The 19,228-nt window shown below is 36.1% G+C and overlaps 1 protein-coding gene and 1 pseudogene across 7 annotated transcripts in view; one reads left to right on the top strand and one right to left on the bottom strand.

Moving 5' to 3' along the window:
- Positions 1–19,228, top strand: part of GRM1 (glutamate metabotropic receptor 1) — a 387,866-nt gene that overhangs the window by 210,161 nt on the left and 158,477 nt on the right. The window lies entirely within an intron of this gene.
- On the bottom strand, positions 18,197–18,608 carry LOC140608545 (fatty acid-binding protein 5 pseudogene; annotated as a pseudogene).

Below are 19,228 nucleotides of genomic sequence, written 5' to 3' on the forward strand. Positions count from 1 at the left end.
TGCTCTGTATTTTTTGTTTAAGGTAAAATCAAATGAAAAGATTTAGGAATTTGATGAAATGACTTAATCAGAGGGAATATGTATTTAACACATTTTGTGCTCCTTCTCCAGCATACATCCTTGTCTCCCCCAACTTTTCACAAAATACCTTGTATGTGTTGAAGATTAAGCATAAAAAATGTGTTCAATTGGATTCATGAAACCAGGTCAGCTGACTGTGGGATACTCTCCTAATGATGGCATTTGACTATGATGAGATTCTCCCTCAACCTTCTTACCTTTCTAAAAACTGCCTAACTTTGACTTTAAGGCATGCATGAGCTAAAATATTGTGCAGTTCTTACACAAAAGACTTATAAATACCCACCATTATTGCTGTTATTAATATTCTTTTGTTTTAAAGAGAAAAGTACCAACTCCTCTCAGTTCAGAGCAAATAACACAACTGTAAAAGCTGTTGCCAAGCAACCTACATTCACAGCTCAGATGGACTAAATTGTTTATATTCATATGTGGATAAAATTGACCCACTCCTTCTTTGAAAAAGATATATATGAAGTCTTTGAGGTATTTCTACTAAGATTTTTAGGGTGCAGGTCATGGCATTATTTTTCTGTAAGAGGCTCTAAAGCTGACACATCAGGTGTATATATCTCTTTCATTATTCATGCCAATTTACAGTATGGGTATCTGGTTTGGAGTCTGTTTCCCCATTAGATTGTGAGTTTCTGGAGGACAAGGACTGTGTTCTCCTCACACATAAAGGGATCCTATACATAGCTAGCATTCCATAAGTGTATGATAAGAGATGTGTTAAAAATGATCTTATACAAGTGTCTGTATAAGACACTATTTCACACTTTCTGTGAAAATTTTTTGCTAGAACATAGGAAGAAGAAACTTTTAGATTAAAGAATCCAGTAATATTAAATTATGATAAGCCAATACTAAAGCAATAAGTTAAAAAATAATATAATTACAGTATTTTAGAGTTAGAAGAGTTTTTATGTGATACTTATTCCAGTGGTCTCAAACTTAGTTCTTATTTGAAGTACACAGGAGCTTATAAACTTAATTGGTCCAGGATGAAGTTTTGAATTGGAGGATTTTTCTAAAGTTCCCCAGATGATTCAACTGTAGGATTGAGAACCAACCACTAATATAGTCCAACAGTCTCATTTTATGGTGAAGAAAATAGCCCCAGAAGAGTGAGAAGTGTCAGGTTGTAAAAAGAACACAAGCTCTGGAATCACCTGCAAACTATCTGCCAAAGTGTGATTTTAGCCATCAGTTCATCATTTTAAAATTGAGATAATAATATTTATTTGTGGGACTTTTGGGGAGATTGAATGGGATGACACGTATAGCACAGCTAGAGCCATGTTTGGTAGGAGCCAGGCAAAAATTGACCTTCTCTTGACAATTTTATGGGCTGCAAACATAACATGGATAAAACCTTGATCTACTGATTGCCAATGCCTTCAATATCATGGAAAGCAATGCAGGATACCTTTAGCTCTGATGGTTCTACTGGAAAGGAGCAAGCATTAATATATCTGTCAAGATCCCTGTAGGAAACACATGAAACATTCAGAAGGGTAAATAAAAAGAATTTAATGAAGAAACTTATTTTCAAAGGTGTGACAAAATTAAGGGAACCACTAAAGTACCATGAAACAAGATAGGGCCTGCCAGTTCATGAGGTCAGAGTGGCTATTGGAACCCGGTATGATCTGTGGCTGTAAGAAATAGGCCACCAAGAAGAAGCTGCACCCCATTTAAAGGAACCAAACTGCAGCCTGGCAGGAAGAGAGCCAGGATCGCTGTCTCCGGCTGCTGTCTGATTTTCTGCTGGCCATCACATTGGCTAAGACATAGGACAAAGAGGCCTAATTGATGCAATTCATAAAGGTCAGTCTCCCAGTGCTGAGAGCAGTGCAGGGGGAAAAAAAGGAGACGGCTCTGAAAGGGCAGCAGCACTAGGCTGGGTACTTTATGTGCATGATGTCTTTAAAGCTTGTGTTGCTTTGGGGCTAATCCAATTGAATATAAATTGTCTGAAATTACTGACATTCTCTGTGGCACAGCTTTCAATGCCAGGAATTCACATATATCCCTACTAACTTTGTCCTGAAATAAACTTTCTCCAGCAGTAAAACCTGAACTTCACAGCTGAATATGTGTCCACTATAGAGGAGGCACAGCTTCTACTCTGGCAAATGGCTGACTTTGCTGGAGTAGATTCAGCAGGGGAATCAGCATGCAAAGTCTGCTAGCCAGGGACACGGAATAACCAAAATCCACTCCTGCCTCCAGCAGCTGCTTGCTTTTCCCGAGCCGTCTGTTCACCTCTTTGTTTTGTAATTTATCCATGAAGAAATGAGAAGAACACCTGCTTCTCATTACAAGATTGAGATGTTTTGAGGGAAAAGAGGGTCATTCTTATGGAAGAAAAGTGCTATCTACTTAAATACAAAGTTGAAGCAGGAGCCATTCTATTGGCACTGATTTTAGTCAACAGACAGGACACATAGAAGATACCTGACATTTTACTTCTTTTGATAAACTTATTTTTGAGACTCATCTGGAGAATTAGAGGAAAATAAGTAGCCTCTGCCTTTGAGGAGTTCATGGTCTTGTGGGAAGAATCAGAAATGAAACCTTTCTTAAAAGGGAATAATAATAGATTCGATAAAGGTTTTGGTACCTTTTAAAATTCTTGTATATATTAATCTAGTAATAGCTATCTATCTATATAATTATATTTATTTATCCACTTAAATTTTGTATATAAGCTGTGATCTACATAAACTCTTTTAGCACTACAAATGCATCAAATCCTGACCAGGAGTACCTCTTGGCTCCTCTCCTACCTGACAGTGCCTTCCCTGGAAATCTAAGAGCCCTAACAGGGCCCTCTTTTGGGTTGCAAATGGCCAGTTCTTCATTGTATCCTCACGCAGTGGAGAGTGAGGGACCCCTCTGGTGTATCTCTTTTATAAGGGCACTAATACCATTCATGGAGCCTCTACCCTCATTACCTAATTTCCTTCCAAAGACCCTTGTATTTGTGGGGAGGTAGGGTTCTGACATAAGAATTTAGAGGGTGGAACACAAACATTCAATCCAAAACAGAAGTTGTATATGTAACTGAGGTGGCACAGTTACACCACTGATAGACACACCATAAATGATAGGTGACATAATCACCTCTCACTAGGATCTCTTTATCTCAGACAGGATGGTGTGTCACTGTACCCCTGAGAGGGTCCTCTCTATAACTCAACCATACTGACACCTTGATCTCAGATTTTCAGTCTCTAGAACTGTGAGAAACACATCTCTGTTGTTTATAAGCCACCTAGTCTATGGTATTCTGTTATGACAGACTGAGATAAGACAGGCTCACATCTTCACAACACAGAATATTGTATTACATGGCTAGGAAGCAGTAGAGTCCTGTTAGGTACTTAGCTCTGCCTCCCTATGACCTCCATGGCAGTATGCTACCTTGTTTTATTATATCAGATTGGTGAAGGAGGATCAGAAGTCAGAGTTCCTTGAGAACAAGAAATGAGTATACGAAAAATCTGGTTGACATTAGAAGTAATTTTTATGTGCATCATTTATAGAATATTTTCCAAAATGACCATATCCTGCCTCCAAAGATTCTCAAGCATTTAAGTATATTTTTACTCTGCAAGTATTTTTCTTTGCAAGTATTTTTTTTTATTCAAGTATTCATAAAGTCAGTTGCATAAAATTCCTATGCTCTGTCCAGACCCTCCTGAATCTGGTGATTATTTTTCTCTCTTCATTGCCTGAGAAATAGTAGGAATGATAGAGAGAATGTACAGTAGTCAGCTTCTGTCTTGTAGCACTTTGTTATAATGGTTCTGTGTCTGACATCTTCATGATATTGTCCCTTTCCCAGCTCCACTCTTTCAGAAAGAATATTATAGCCCATTAAGTATGAGAGATCTTGAAATGGTGCAATCTGAAGTATAGGAATTACTTAATGCAGAGAAAAGAAATTCTGTGGGACCACACTAGCATCCTTCACCTATAGAGAACACATATGATATGCTCATCATGCTCAGTCCTGGGAAGGTCACTTGGCTTTTAGATAGAGAACCATAAGTAATCCAGTGGCAGTGGCAACAAGCCTTCCAGTAATCTAGATCTTGATTAATGTAGACGGCTTTGTTAAAAGGCATATTGAGGGATCCCTGGGTGGCTCAGCAGTTTGGCGCCGCCTTCAGCCCAGGACCTGATCCTGGAGTCCTGGGATTGAGTCCCACGTCGGGCTCCCTGCATGGAGGGAGTCCTTCTGCCTGTGTCTCTGCCTCTCTCTCTCTCTCTCTCTCTCTCTCTCTCTCTGTGTGTGTGTGTGTCTCATGAATAAATAAATAAAATCTTTAAAAAATTTTTAAAGGCATATTGAATGTCAGAAATGGATTTATATTAGTGAAATTGTCTTAATTAACACTTTCAGTTAGTAAATGGGCCTCCATTGGTGAAATAAAATGTATTCAAGATATGGATTTGCTAAAACATTTTAGAGATACTCTAAATTGGAGATAAGAATCTAGTTATGCCTGTGGTCTGTAGCCTCAAGAAAATTTCCAAACTTGATTCTTAAATGCTTCTCTGTCCAGCCATTGGTTTAGCATAATGTCTGCTTTCCTAATGGAAACCGTAGTGTAAACAGAATCCTATTTCTGAAGTGTTCCTGTGTCTGCCTTTAGTAGTTCTTTCAGGCCTGGTATAATTACAGCATCTAAAATAAGGCAGAAAACTGGAGAATTTTTTGACTTAAATAATGTAATGCATGAACTATATTGTGCCTTCTACCTAATAAACATCTATTCAATAAATATCTATGTGTTTAGCAGAAGTAGCTAACTTTTAAGTACCTCAAATCTTTGAAGGCCACTGTTACAAGTCAAAGAACCCAAGAGGTCTTACATCAGTTGATGACAGTTAACCTTCCTTATATTTTATTTTTTAAAGATTTTATTTATTTATTCATGAGAGGCACAGAGATAGAGGTAGAGACACAGGCAGAGGGAGAAGCAGGTTCCATGTAGGGAGCCTGAGATGGAACTCGATCCCAGGTCTCCAGGATCACGCCCTGGGCTGAAGGTGGCGCTAAGCCGCTGAGCCAACCAGGCTGCCCCCTTCCTTATATTTTAATTTACCTTATTGGCTATGCAGGTTTTGGGGATTCAGACCAGTACTGATAGTTTAAAATATATATATTAAATATATTTTATATTTTATAATGTATATATACACATATACATATATATATAATGTTTTATATATATATATTCTAAATTCTAACCAACCGGTTTAGTAGTAGGACTTTCAGATCAAGCTCCTTTCTAGGTTGGAGATAGCTTATATTAGCAAATTTTTATTTCCTACAATCCTTATTAGTTCTAGTTAGTGAGGTCTCTTATATTTATTCATTTTGGGAAATAGGAACAGAACCAGAAATATAGCCATTAGCCATGAATTCATTAATTGTTCTTTTGTGCTATAGCCATACCTTTGGGTAGGTATCACCTATCACTGATAATTTAGAGCAGCTGATAATTGCAAATTTGATGGTTTTTCCGGCTTTGTCACTTCTATCCCCAACGTGATTTGTTTGTTTTTTTCCTAATTGATAGCTGCTGTTTTTATTATGAATTATTAACAGTAAGTTTTGTCATTTGGTAAAATGATAAATTATTCTTTTGTTCTTAAGGCTAATTGCAGTTCTTTGTGTGTCATTCATACTTTAACATTTCCTAATAGATATGAGTAAACAAATCATTGCAAACATAAATATAATTGTGTGGGAAGATAATTTTTAAAAAAGGTCACAAATTGACTTGTGTTTAGGGGCAGGAATGGTAATATAAATGTGCAAAAGGCAGGTATAAGACAGTAAGGAAAAGAGGAACTGTGGCTCAAGAAACATTTTTAATGCTTTTCTTTCTGAGCTATTCAAATAAAACTGACCTCTAGGTGCAGTGGATTGTACCAAGCAAAGCTTTGGAAATGAAATTGATGATTTCTAAAATTCAAGGTTTTTATAAATAAATATTTTGAAGAAATTGATATTATCTATACTTTAAAAATATTTGTCTTAGTTACTGTTTATTTATATTATTACCAAAAATGATATAAAGATAGAACTATGAGGTTTCTAAAGTCCAGGGAATATGATCAGATTTTATATAGACCAAAGACAACTATATAGCAAGATCATAGAGAGTGGTTAAATATTCAAAACCTCCATCTTTCTGTCACAAATGTATAGTGAATGCATTCATTTTCCCAGAATACCTACATTTTATAGTCTTGAGATTAGTGTACATATGACAATTAATTAGAAATAAAATGTAAGTGAAAAACCTATAAGGAACAAAATGCTTTTCTAATAGCTATAGCCAAATGTATAAATCTTACAAGATAGAACCTTTTACTTCAACTGTCTGATATTTATGGTCTTAGTCCCTTCAAAAGATATGGCTTGCAAATATTTATCTTAGCAATATAACAAGATATAGTGCCGTCTCATTGAATTGTGTTTTCAGAGCTCAACTTTTCTCCCAAAGTTCCTGCTGTTAGAAACATTTAGCTTCTGATGTTAAATTTTAATTTTAAACAAGGCTGAATTATGTTTATAATTTTTAAATTCTACAGATATTAGGGCCCAAAACAACTAAAACAAATGAATAGGGCAGTCTCTTTGTGCTTGGAATCTTATTCCCTAACATTCCAGGAGAAAATTCTTAGTTATTAGGAAATATACTCTATCATTGGTGTATGGACCAATTTGCCTTCAACAGCTCCTTGACATACGGTTTGAACCTACTGCTCAGGTGACTGTGCCAAAGTAGTTTGCTCTAGCTGAGAGCAATAGCTTTGGTGACAGATTCTTTGGCTTGGAAAGGCAGTAGAATTCCTAGATCAGTCTTCTGCAAGGGGGCAAAGCTCAACAGGGAACTCACCATCCAGGTGAAAGAGATGACTCAGTGACATAGCTTAGGATGGTGGATCTGATAATCTTTGGGAGTCAGTGTGTGGATATATTCAGCAAAGAGGAGATCAAAGGAGTAATTAGGCTGAGAAACCAAGGGTTAAATATCGTTTATTAATGGCTATATCTATAATACATTTCACAGATAGGTCTGTTTACCATGTTTTGTCACAGTTTGTGTTTTACATCTCTTCTTTCTTGATCGATGCAACATCAAAAATGCCAGAATCATATTTTTTTTCATTTTGTATACTCGAAACATAATAGAATAGGTATTTCATATATGTTGTCCTTTGATGAAACTGAACATATTTATAAAGACTCTTTTGGTTACAAGTTATAGAAACCTATTTGAACTAACATGGGGAAAAAAGATGAATTTTTAATCTGGGAAAGATCACATCAGGTATCAGAAAAGTAGCTAGTAGCAGACCTATAAATGTCAATAGGACACTTTCCCATCACTATCCCTCTGCAAAACACTTCCCTCTCCCTCTGTGGACCAGCTTCCTCTTCTCCTTCAGCTCACAAGGTGGAATACATGACTGTAAATAAGCACCCACATTTACATGATAGAAGGTCAGTCTTTCGGGTAAGAAGAAATACCTTTCTCAGCCCCAGTTCTAAATTCTCCAAGAAGAGAGGTTCTTTGTTATGGTCTTGGATCAAATGTCCATTTATATCTGGCAAGGGCCTTGGGCCATCTCGCTGACTGCTGCCCAAAGATACAGTTGCATGGAAGTGGGGAAGCAGGTTTTGGGAAAGGGTAAGTGAAACAATTCTAAAAGTAGGGACCCATTACTTTAGAAGAATCAATGTTAAAGCAGGTTAAGAAATACATATATACATATGTGTATATATTATATATAATTTATTTACTGTATACATTATATAATACCATGTAGTGTATACAATAATCAATTATAACATGTTATATTATAGAAAATATATAACATATAATATGTATCTTATATATGTGTAATGAAATCAACATACCTTTTAGAGACTCATCCTACTCTTAGCAAAGCTGTACAAAGAGGAAAAGAACAATATGAGAGGTTTCTCTAAGAATCTTTTGTTGGATGCTAGGCCTTAAGAATTGGGAAGGAAGCTGATCCTCTGTTCTGGTGAAGCACTAGTTATCCAGACAAGAGCTATTGCATAATAAAAGCTTTCTTCTTTGTTCCCACTCTCTCTCTCTCCCTTTTTCACCCTGCTTCTTATACTGTAACCCACAGCAGTGTGGCTGCTTCCATTTCTAAAAGGCCCTATTGGTGAAAGAACATAGGCCTCAGCAATGAAAAGAGTTGCAAAGATATAAGAAAAGCTATATAAATTACTGCTAACGTAGGTAAATTGGATTGGCGGTAAATATAATGGAGATGGGCATATAAAAGATTCAAAATATTTATTTAAATTGTTTTTGATATTGAAGTATTTGCTATACTACACAGGTATTTTGATATCCCCAGAGTTTTCTACATATTTTCAACATATTTAACATTATGTTTGGGCTCTTATATTGTTCTAGGCACTGTTCTAAACATTTTACTTACTATTCTGTTTCATTGACATACTAACTTTTCAGGTAGGTAATTAGCCTCTTTTAGCAGAGAAGGAAACTGAGTCACAGAGGGATTAAATAACTTGACCAATATCACACAGTGTGTGGTGCAGCCAGGACTGGACCCACTTGGTTCCAGAGCTCACCTTAGTGTGCAGTCCATATAAATTTCACCTACCTTTTCTTTGCAGGTACAGGGGCATGACAAGTTGTGTAGCTGATAAAGTTAAGAAACATGTTACTGGAAATATTTTAGTAAGTGAGAACTATGACGTTGTTATATAAAGGTTAGGAAAGGCATACCATAATTTCCTGTGCTTTTTTTGACTCTAAGGTGACAGATGGGACTATTTTAGGAAGACAAATGTCTTAAGGAACTTCGGGGTTTCTAACATTTTGCTTTTCAGTTCAGATGCAGTCATTTGATTAATGAAGTGCTAGTGTGAGTTTCCTTAATTTTCAGGCTTAAAAACAAGATCACTAGAAGAATATATGATAAGTTTAAGTAGCAACTATAGTAGTCATCTATCTCTTTCCAAATAGGAGCATTTAAATGATTAGAGCATTGCCTATATTAAAACTGTGAAAATACATTGTGGAAACTTTGATCTTTTACCTTCTCACAATAGGGCATCTTAAATATCAACTCCATGCCACCATCCCTTCTTTCTCCCAGTCTACTTTTAATTGGCTGATGTCACTAAATCACCAGTAAAATAACTTCCAACTTAGTTTCCCAGTACTCTTTGCATAGTGCTTTTCTAACTCAAAATCCTTTTATGTTTGTCCTTGCATTAATTTTATGTTCAGATGTGACTGACAGTTTCACAGATGGACAGCCCTAAAGAAAGTAGATCATACACTATTCTCCTTTGAATTATTTGCGACTTAACATTCATATATTAGAAATGAAGGACAGACTTGCTGTATATATCTGGCAGGTCTTAGTTGGAAACTACCTTAGGCCAAAAGCAGCAGATGCTCTGTTTTCACAGTTGTTCATAAGAATCACATGAAAGTAAAGACACCTTGCCTGTCTAATCTGGTCTCAGCACTTGATTGGGCCATTTGGATGAGGGCAGAATTTGTGCAGAGTGAGCTTAAATCAACTCAGATCATATCTCTTATCCTACTTTGATCCCTTTCATGGCTTCCCATCTCATTCAAAACTCATGCCCAAATCCTACATGACCTGGTCTCCTCTGACTGTGTCTTTTAGCCCTGATTCCAGTCACTCTTTCTTAATTTCTCCCAGGACATTCCTACCTGGGCACCTTTGCATTTATAGTTCCCTCCATCTGAAATGCTCTTTCTCAGATATTCCAAAGACTCACACCTTCTCCCTTCCTCAAATGCATCTCAGTAAACCTTTCCCTATCTTCATAGAAATGTTGCCCCCTATACCTGATACTTCTTTCTTTTTTATTCCTAAGAAGTTATATCTGTCTTACTTTTGATATGTTTTACTTACTTTCCTCATTATTGTTTTGTCTTAAGAATTTAGATACTTTTGTCTGTTTTACTCAATAGGTATATCCTCAGAGTCTAGAATAGTGCCTCGGTAAAATAATAGTTGAATAAATGAACAAGAACAGACTGTATATACAAAAAACAGAGATAATAAAGGAGAGTGTGATTAAGTCTTTAGTGGTATTAGAAAATATTTGGGAAGACAGCCTGGAGGAGGTAACATCAAAACTGGGTATTTAAGAATTAATAGGATTTTTCCAAGAGGGCAATTTGAAAGGACATTCCACACAGTTAAAGCAGCATCTGTAATGGCACAGATATAAAACCACATAAAATGTGTTTGGAAAACTCTAAGCTTTAAAATATTGATGAATATTAATATGTATTAAAATAAGGAAATTATAATTTATTCTTTAAATAATGGAAAGTCCACGAGGAGTTTCAAGCATGAATGATAGAGAATCATGTTCTGCTCTGGCAGCAATGAAAAACATGGATTTGAGGAAAGTGAATCTTGGCTTAGGAATACAAGTTAAAAGCCTTAGCAGTAATGCAAACTGAAGAAGATGAGAGACTGTACTACAGGGTGTGTGTGGAGGGGTGGTAACAGAAAGAATTTACAGGAATAAATGATTGAGAGTGTGTGTGTGTGTGTGTATGTGTGTGTGCTTTTGAGGAGGAGATTTAGAGGAATGGATGAGCTGAATTTATAATTGTTGATGAAAAATAGTATTGTTCAGCTGAATTATCCAGTCTCTTATTTGTTGACACTGATGCATTTCTTAGGATAATTTCTGAGCTGTTCACCTTCATTTGATAGATCTTGAGAGTTCCAGAACTCTGGTTTATTGCTAATGGGATGCAACTCATAGGATAATAGACCTTTCTTTCTTAAAATCAATGGAAATATCAGCAAACCAGTCTAAGCTATATTTTCTCTCAACATGTATAATCTTAAAACTTTCTGTGAGATCTCGAGACTGCTGAACTTTATCTTGAAGTTAATGGAAAACTATTGATTTTGATTCACTCAAATAACTATTCTCTGAAAAATCTTCTGTATAAAATTATTCTGCATATGAAATATATCACTGTCTGCTAGTGCCAGCTCAGTGTGCATTATTTAATAGAAAGAGGATAAACTTTAAGCCACAGTGACCTAGTCTGAATATCATACCTGCAAATGACCTTTGGCAAAATTACCAGATCACCATGAGTCTGACTTGTCTCATTATTTAAATAAAATAATACCTACATCACGGGATAGTTTTGAGATTTAAATGAACCAACACATAAATGTAGGGTCCTTCAATTAGAATGACAAAAATTGACTCAAGGTAATGAGCAAAAATAATTTATCAGAAAGAAGTCAGGACTTAAAATATTGACAAGAAGCTAGAGAATGGGCAGCAATGGGCAAAAACTAAGGCAGCAGGAATCAGAGAAATGGTCTCCTAACCTAAACAGGGTGGTCTAGAAGCCATCACTAGAAAGGGTATGTGGCAACTATTTACAATTTTCATCCTTGTGTCTCCTGCTCAAGATTAAGTCTCAGGAAGGAGTTTCATGTTGGCTGATTTGACTTCTCCAGCTTCCATACCAGGAAGTGGATCTAGGAATTTCTATCTCAAGGCCTCAAAAGGAAACTGGATGCTGGGAAAAATAGAATGAATTCTTGCTAGCCCAAAACATTAAACTGGTGATTTTGGAGCTTTTTGACCATAATTCACAGGAAAAAATACATTTTATATCATGATCTGGGGTTCACAGGTGGATATGTATATGTGTATTTGTATATAACTGAGACAAAAGTCTCTCTAAACTTTTTCTTAGTATATGCATTGTACTCTGTTCACTTTATTTTATTCTATTACACTTTTTAAAAGCCTGGTTCATGGGATGCCATGTTGATTTCATGACTTATGAATCACATACACAGCTGAAAGCATTTTATTATACTCTCTATAATATCAGCAAATTGTAGGCAATTTGTAAACATCAAGTTCTCTCGTACCACCTTTTCCCCTTCATTCTGCCTCCCACTTTCCCATCAAATAAAACTGCAGACAGTAACTGAATAACCAAGACACCTAAAATTTCTTTAATTTTATTTACCTAAGGATGTAGTGTTAATCATATTTTCCTAACAATGGAGTTGTATTAAAAAATTAGGAAGATTAAGAGAAACAGAATATGAAGAAAAACAGTATTGAAGAAGTAGTAAAATGAAGAGAATAAGGTGTGATTTAAGTCTCAGTAAAACTAGGATTTCCTTTTTAAAATAGCATAGAAAATTTTCTGTTCCACACATACAGCATTTGTTGCTGCTCTCTGGTATAAGACTTGAAAGATTAAGCACACCTTTTCTCAGTTTTCCCTGCATTGAAAGAGCTATTTGACCTTTTTTGGTATATAAAAATATATATATATTTTGGTATATAAAATATATTTTGATCTAAAATTTTGGGTTTGTTGTGTTGGGGTTCAGTGGCTTGAATTAGTAAAATAAGGGACTGTTTATTTAATTTGTGTGCGTGTGTGTGTGTGTGTGTGTGTGTGTGTGGGCAGTCAGCCACCAAGGCATAGGTTTGGTCAAAAGGACTTGAATCTGTTTATATGTTTCAAACAAGAAAATCATAGGTTTAAAGTGTTATGAATTGCTTTTTGGTTACTATATATTATTTAGATGATTTAAACCATATCAAAAAAGCTTCCACTCTGCATCCATACTAGCATGCCTCAGCTGGTTGTCTTCTCAGCAATCTTTTATTTATTGTTTATTGATTTCCTATCCCATTTCCAAGGAGAACTTGGCAATTCCCTCTAGATTCAAGCCTTCAGCACTCAATCTATACTTGTCAAACCTTGAGTGATTTCTCTGATTTATATTTGAGATGTACCTAGTTGAAACTCCTCTATTTCTCTGTCTTCAAAGAACTCTGTGTCTCTCCACCAGAAGAAGCCTCTGATTTTAAGATATGTTATTTCTCAATCTCATTTCCTCTTGCCTCTTCTGGAACCTAAACCCTATGTTTGTTCTCTCTCATTTGCATCTTCAAATTGTCCTTTTCCACCAGAAGTGTTTCCTCTTTTTTAAAAAATATTTTATTTATTTATTCATGAGAGACACACAGAAAGAGAGGCAGAGACACAGGCAGAGGGAGAAGCAGGCTCCATGCAGGAAGCCAGATGTGGGACTCAATCTGGTGACTCCGGGATCACGCCCTGAGCCAAAGGCAGACTCTCAACTGCTAAGCCACCCAGGCGTCTGTTTTCTCTTTTTATAAAGCTTCTCAGATACCCCGACAAACTACCCAAAACATCTTTCCTCAACTTTCCAATTCTCATAAGCTATAACTCTCCTTTCTTTCAAATGCTGCATTTCTTGAAATGTTTTCTTATTGCTTCTACTTCTTCATTTTATTCTTTGCTGTGTCTCCAATCAAGCTTTCATCCCACCAGTCTACTGAAACTGTTCTGAGTCTTCATGACAAGGTTCTCCAGGAGGTGTTTTTTTCAGTTGGTTTCCCTTGCAAAGCCCTATTCTGGTTCCTTGACTGCTTCCCAGTTCCTTTTCCTCAAGCTGTACCCTGAGGAGTAAGCATTTTCCAGAGCCCTCTCTTGACATCTAGTGGGATAGCAGCTGGGGAGAGGACTGTGGAACCATATGGCCTTCGCTGGGGCCTGCCCCAATGAGCTGTGCCATCTTACCCAATTTACTTTATCTTTTTCAACCTGTAATATGGAAATAATAAGAGCACCTATATCTTAGGGTCTGTTGAATATTAGATGAGACAACGTCAATAAAGTGCTTAGGGAGTTTTTGCAAGTAGTAAATGTCAACTATCATTTTCTCCTATGTAATTTATTTATTTATTTATTTATTTATTTATTTATTTATTTATTTATTTATTTATTTATTTATAGAGGCAGAGAGAGAAGCATGCTCCATGCAGGAAGCCCGACATGGGACTCGATTCCGGGTCCCCAGGATCACACCCTGGACTGCAGGCGGCGCTAAACCGCTGTGCCATGAGGGCTGCCCCTATTTTATTCTTGATTTATCTACCTGTGGGTTTGTTCCACCGGATTGACTTCAGAGGGGTCACTGGAGCCAAATACCCTACAAGTAGACCTCACTACATGCAAGGCAGGAGTAAAATAGATGAGAGAAGATGTCATACTTCCCATGTTTGGTATTGTGGCCCAAAATCATGCTCTGTATTGAAAGTAGATATAGTTGCTGAATGAACAAATTAACAATAATTCATCACATCTAGAATAATGAAGGCTTCTTGCCCAGGCTGTACCCTGAGAACTGATCAACATTTTTCTATCCAAGCTCTTACCAACTGTCTACCCAGCAAAGCTGTGCTGATCTCAATACCTGGGCATGCTCATGATTAAAAGTTAGTGCTTCTAGAAAACTCTTGCCCTCCCATATATTTTCTTTGCTCACTCCTATTTAACTTATCCATCAGAACCTAGTTTAGATAATTTCTTTCCATATAACTCAAATATAGGATGGGTATATAATCTTAGATAACTGCATTTCCCCAATCGCCATGCTTATCACACTGTTTTAAAATTGTTAGTTAACATAGAAATAGTTGTCTGTTACTCCATTTACTGTTACTTCCATTTTAGCAGGGACCTGTATGCCTTGTTCACTGTTGTATCTTCAAAATCTAAACATTCTACTTGGCAACAGCCAGGGTAGAGCCACTGAGTGAAAGCCATTAATTGAAATATTTAAATGGGATCTCTGGCTTAACCTGGCTAGTCATCTTCATCTGAATTCTTCTGTAGAACTAGTGGAATCCCAGTACCTGACTAAGTCAGCTGCACTGGAAATCTGGCTTAAGTGAAGGAATCAGGAAGGATTTATTGGCAGGTGACACATTGTGGGATCATGGAAGAAATAAAGGACCATATCCAAACATGAAGCTAGAATAAAAGGCCAAGGGACAGTTGGATTAAGACATATATCTGGAGGGCATGGGCAGGAATAGGGACAATGCAGTGAGGACAAAAACTAGAGACACAGTGACATTAAAAATGAGTAGGAAAGGAAGGTGAGCTGAAGAGCCTGAAGGCCTTGCAACATAGGCAAAGAGTTGTTTTATAGAGCATAAAGAGAAAGAGAACTATTTAAGCATGCTGTTCCAGTTTGGATAGATGTCACTATTCTCAGTTTCCCACAAAATGACCTTTAACATGGAGAAAAAAAGAACGTAATAATTTTCCAACTAAATTTGGCTGTAAAACTATTGTTGGTCTTGGGTAAATTTAACATTTTAGACTGAGATGAGAACTAGTTGGTAACTAATAGATACTTTCTCACAATAGACTAAGCTCCAGTACTCTAAAGGAAAGTGGGGAGACATTTTATTTGCATTCTCTGCTTCCTGGCAAAGAGGTCCTGGCCCAAGACCAACTAGAACATTGGACAGGTATCTTCTGGTAAATGTCTTTTGAAGTAGTCATAGAACTTCTCCTCCATATCCATGTGACAATTTACCATGTCTTAGGAAATATCAGAGCAGATATGTTGATAGTGACACATGGCATCCAATAAGTATATTTCCAGCAAGTAAATGCTGTTCCCTTCCAGACCCTTTTTATACTGTCCTATGTTATTTTCTTAATGTGCAATAGTACATTAAGAAAATATACTATTTGAAATTATCTTATTCATGTAGATGATTATTGTCTGCTTCCAGTACTAAGCTCTGTGAAAGGAGGGACATAGTCTAGCTTATTCACCCCTGTATTCTCTAGTATCTAGGACATTACCTAGCATTGAGTATGACTCTGTAAATATTTGTTGAATGATAAATTAAGGAAAATGGATGGAGTTTGGAATACTTCTGTCTTCAGTATATGTAGTGGAGTGTACTCTATCTCTTCAAACAATCAGAGAACCAGAGAAAGTCGATAAGATAAAAGCTTTCCCTAACTCAACAGAACCATGTTTGAGAATCTGTGCATGCTGGTTCACATTCTACCTGGATGTTTGATAAGACATTCTTAGCAATCCGTGGGACCAAGCCATACATCTTGTCCATTAGCAAAACTGTGCCTGGATAGAGCTCTTATTTTTGAAAATAGCATCTAATTAGAAAATAAGTTTAGAAAATTTCTTGACATCCTCAATAGGATAAACAAGACATGGTCTTCATGAAACAAGGATAGACAGCCAAAAGAATAGAACATGAGGCAGAGATACAGTAAGGAGGGAATAAAAAAAATGGAATAGCAAAAGTAGATTAAAATCTGTGCTAAAGAATTAAATTGACACTATGGATAACTAAATGATGATGCAGATGCAGATGCTGAAGCTGTGGATATTTAATCTGTACTGAGCACTGTATGTTTCAGAACATGTGCTAAGCCTTATGCCTGTGCCACTGGCTCTCCATCTTCCTGATCATGACTGAACATTAGGATCAACTGAAGAAAATATTTTATTTTATTTTTTTTTAATTTTTTTTTTAATTTTTATTTATTTATGATAGTCACACAGAGAGAGAGAGAGAGAGGCAGAGACACAGGCAGAGGGAGAAGCAGGCTCCATGCACCGGGAGCCCGACATGGGATTCGATCCCGGGTCTCCAGGATCACGCCCTGGGCCAAAGGCAGGCGCTAAAACGCTGCGCCACCCAGGGATCCCAAGAAAATATTTTAAATATCAATGCTTTATCCCACACCCAGATTCTGATTTAATTGGTCTAGAGTGGGACTTAGGCAGTTTCACATCACTGAACAACTGTAACAATCACTACCAACAGAGAATAGAATGTCTTATGAATTGTGCAATGTCCTAGCCCTAAGCCTAGCCATCTTTGTTATTATTATTATTACTATTAAATTTCAGAAGTGATTTGAATAAAAAGCCAGTAATGAAAACTGTTGGGATATGTGATTTCATTTAATCTCATTTTGAGGAAAAGGCTTAAGATGGTCTCCAAAAATAGAGAGAAAAGCAAATAAATAAAAGTAATGAGAAAGCATACTATCGGTATGGGAAAAAATAGGAAAGATATGCAAACTAAATGTTACATGCATTCTCATGAGAGAGGCCAAGGCCATTAGAACAGAAGTAATTATTTACAGTATAATTGTAAAAGGTCTTCAGTTACAAAGAAAAGACTCATTGAAAGGGCATGCCATACTTCAGATAAAATTAATTTTAAAAAAAAGGCATCTAGACACATCCTTTCAATATTTATAAACTTCAAAATTATAAAATATTCTTATGAATAAGTAAGCAAAGAACAAAAAAGAAAACAAATAAAAAAAGACTGGCCACAAAGGTATAAACTTGGGCTAGCTTCAGGTTTTTATGATAGAAGAAAATTGAAAAATGTTCATAGAATTTTGAAGAAAATCTGTGACCAGCCAAGATGTTGCCCTCAGGTGAAGGCAATAGACAAACATTTTCATTTAAAATCTTAAGAATCTGCTGAAAAGTTATACAGATATATTCTCCATTTCATTAGATTTTAGTCATTAGATTTTTATCTCACAGCATAAACCAAATACATTTTAGACAGATCTCTGTATCTATTTATAACTTTCATTATATATATATTATATTAACAGTATGCTGAAAGATAATATAGATAAATATTTCAAGGTAATGGAATGAATCAAAAAGGAAAGTATTTATAAAATTGGCTCTTCGGGGCAGCCTGGGTGGCTCAGCGGTTTAGTGCTGCCTTGGTCTCAAGGCCTGATCCTGAAGACTGGGATTGAGTCCCGGGGTTGGGCTCCCGCATGGAGCCTGCTTCTCCCTCTGCCTGTGTCTCTGCCTCTCTCTCTGTGTCTCTCATGAATAAATAAATAAAATCTTTAAAAATAAATAAATAAAATTGGCTCTTTAAACTTCTTTTGCCTACAAAAATCATGATAGACCAAATTTTATTTTTTAATATTTTTAAACAAATTTATTTACTAACCAAAAGGATTATAATTAAATCAATACTTTGAAATAGTTGCATGTAAAGTGTTTGTAAGAAAGGTAATTGAACACAGTAATAAAAAAATCAATATGGAGATTTGCTCACTGAAATGAGCTTGTTCATCCTCATAGCTAATTCCTGTCCAAAATGATGATGGAATTTTTACGCTACTTTTTCAAAGACCCAAGTATAGGTGTCATTGTTCATGATGCATTCCACCACTTATTTCCCATCTTCCAATTATCTTGTTACTGTGTTTTCCTTCCCATCCTTTTCCTGATCTTGAACCAATGTGCTGTTTGTGAAGTTGCAGATAGTCTGAGTTTTTCTGCCATCTGCTGTAGTTTCTTTAAATTTCTCTCCTAGATTACATGAAAACTGTATTGTTTTCCAAGTGTTCTCAGTTTTTTATGGTGAGATTTTTGCCATCAGAACAGATTATACAATCTGATTTGGCCATTGCACCCACTTTTCACAGGGCTATTTCCATTCCTACTTCCTTCGTGTATTCGTCAAAGCCTTTGTTCTCCACTACGTACTCTCTTCCTGCCAGCTGCTCAATGGTGGTCACCATAGGGGGGTGTTGTGAGCAGGGTGGATCAAATTTAAAGAAAAACAAACTGGTAATATATTCTCAACGTATATAAAAGACTCTGTGTGAATACATAAATATATACAAAAACGTGTATGGTGTATACACACACTGTAATGTTGTAACAAATATGAGACAGATATGAAAAGATATGGGCAAATGACATAAACAGATAATTACCAAATAGAAATTAATTTCTCTAACAGATATTTTTTGAGTGAATGTATAGGAAAAAATTTATTTACTCTTTTTCCAGATTTAGTGAGATATAACTAGGTGTGTATATATATATACACACACACAATGATATATATATATATATATATATATATATATCATTGTGTAGGTTTAAGGTGTACAGCATGTTGATTTGATATACTAATATATTGTGAAATGATTACAACAGTATGGTTAGTTAATACCTCTAATATCTCACATATTTACCATTTCTTTCTTTCAAGTATACAGTACAGTATAGTTAAGTATAATCACTAAGCTGTACACTAGAGTCCCAAAACATGTTCATCTTATAATTGAAAGTTTGTACCCTTTAACCCACATCTCCCCATTTCCCCACATCCAAGTCCCTGGGAAATACTATT

Source organism: Canis lupus, chromosome 1, assembly GCF_048164855.1.
Source record: "Canis lupus baileyi chromosome 1, mCanLup2.hap1, whole genome shotgun sequence".
In the NCBI taxonomy this organism is placed as follows: domain Eukaryota; kingdom Metazoa; phylum Chordata; class Mammalia; order Carnivora; family Canidae; genus Canis; species Canis lupus.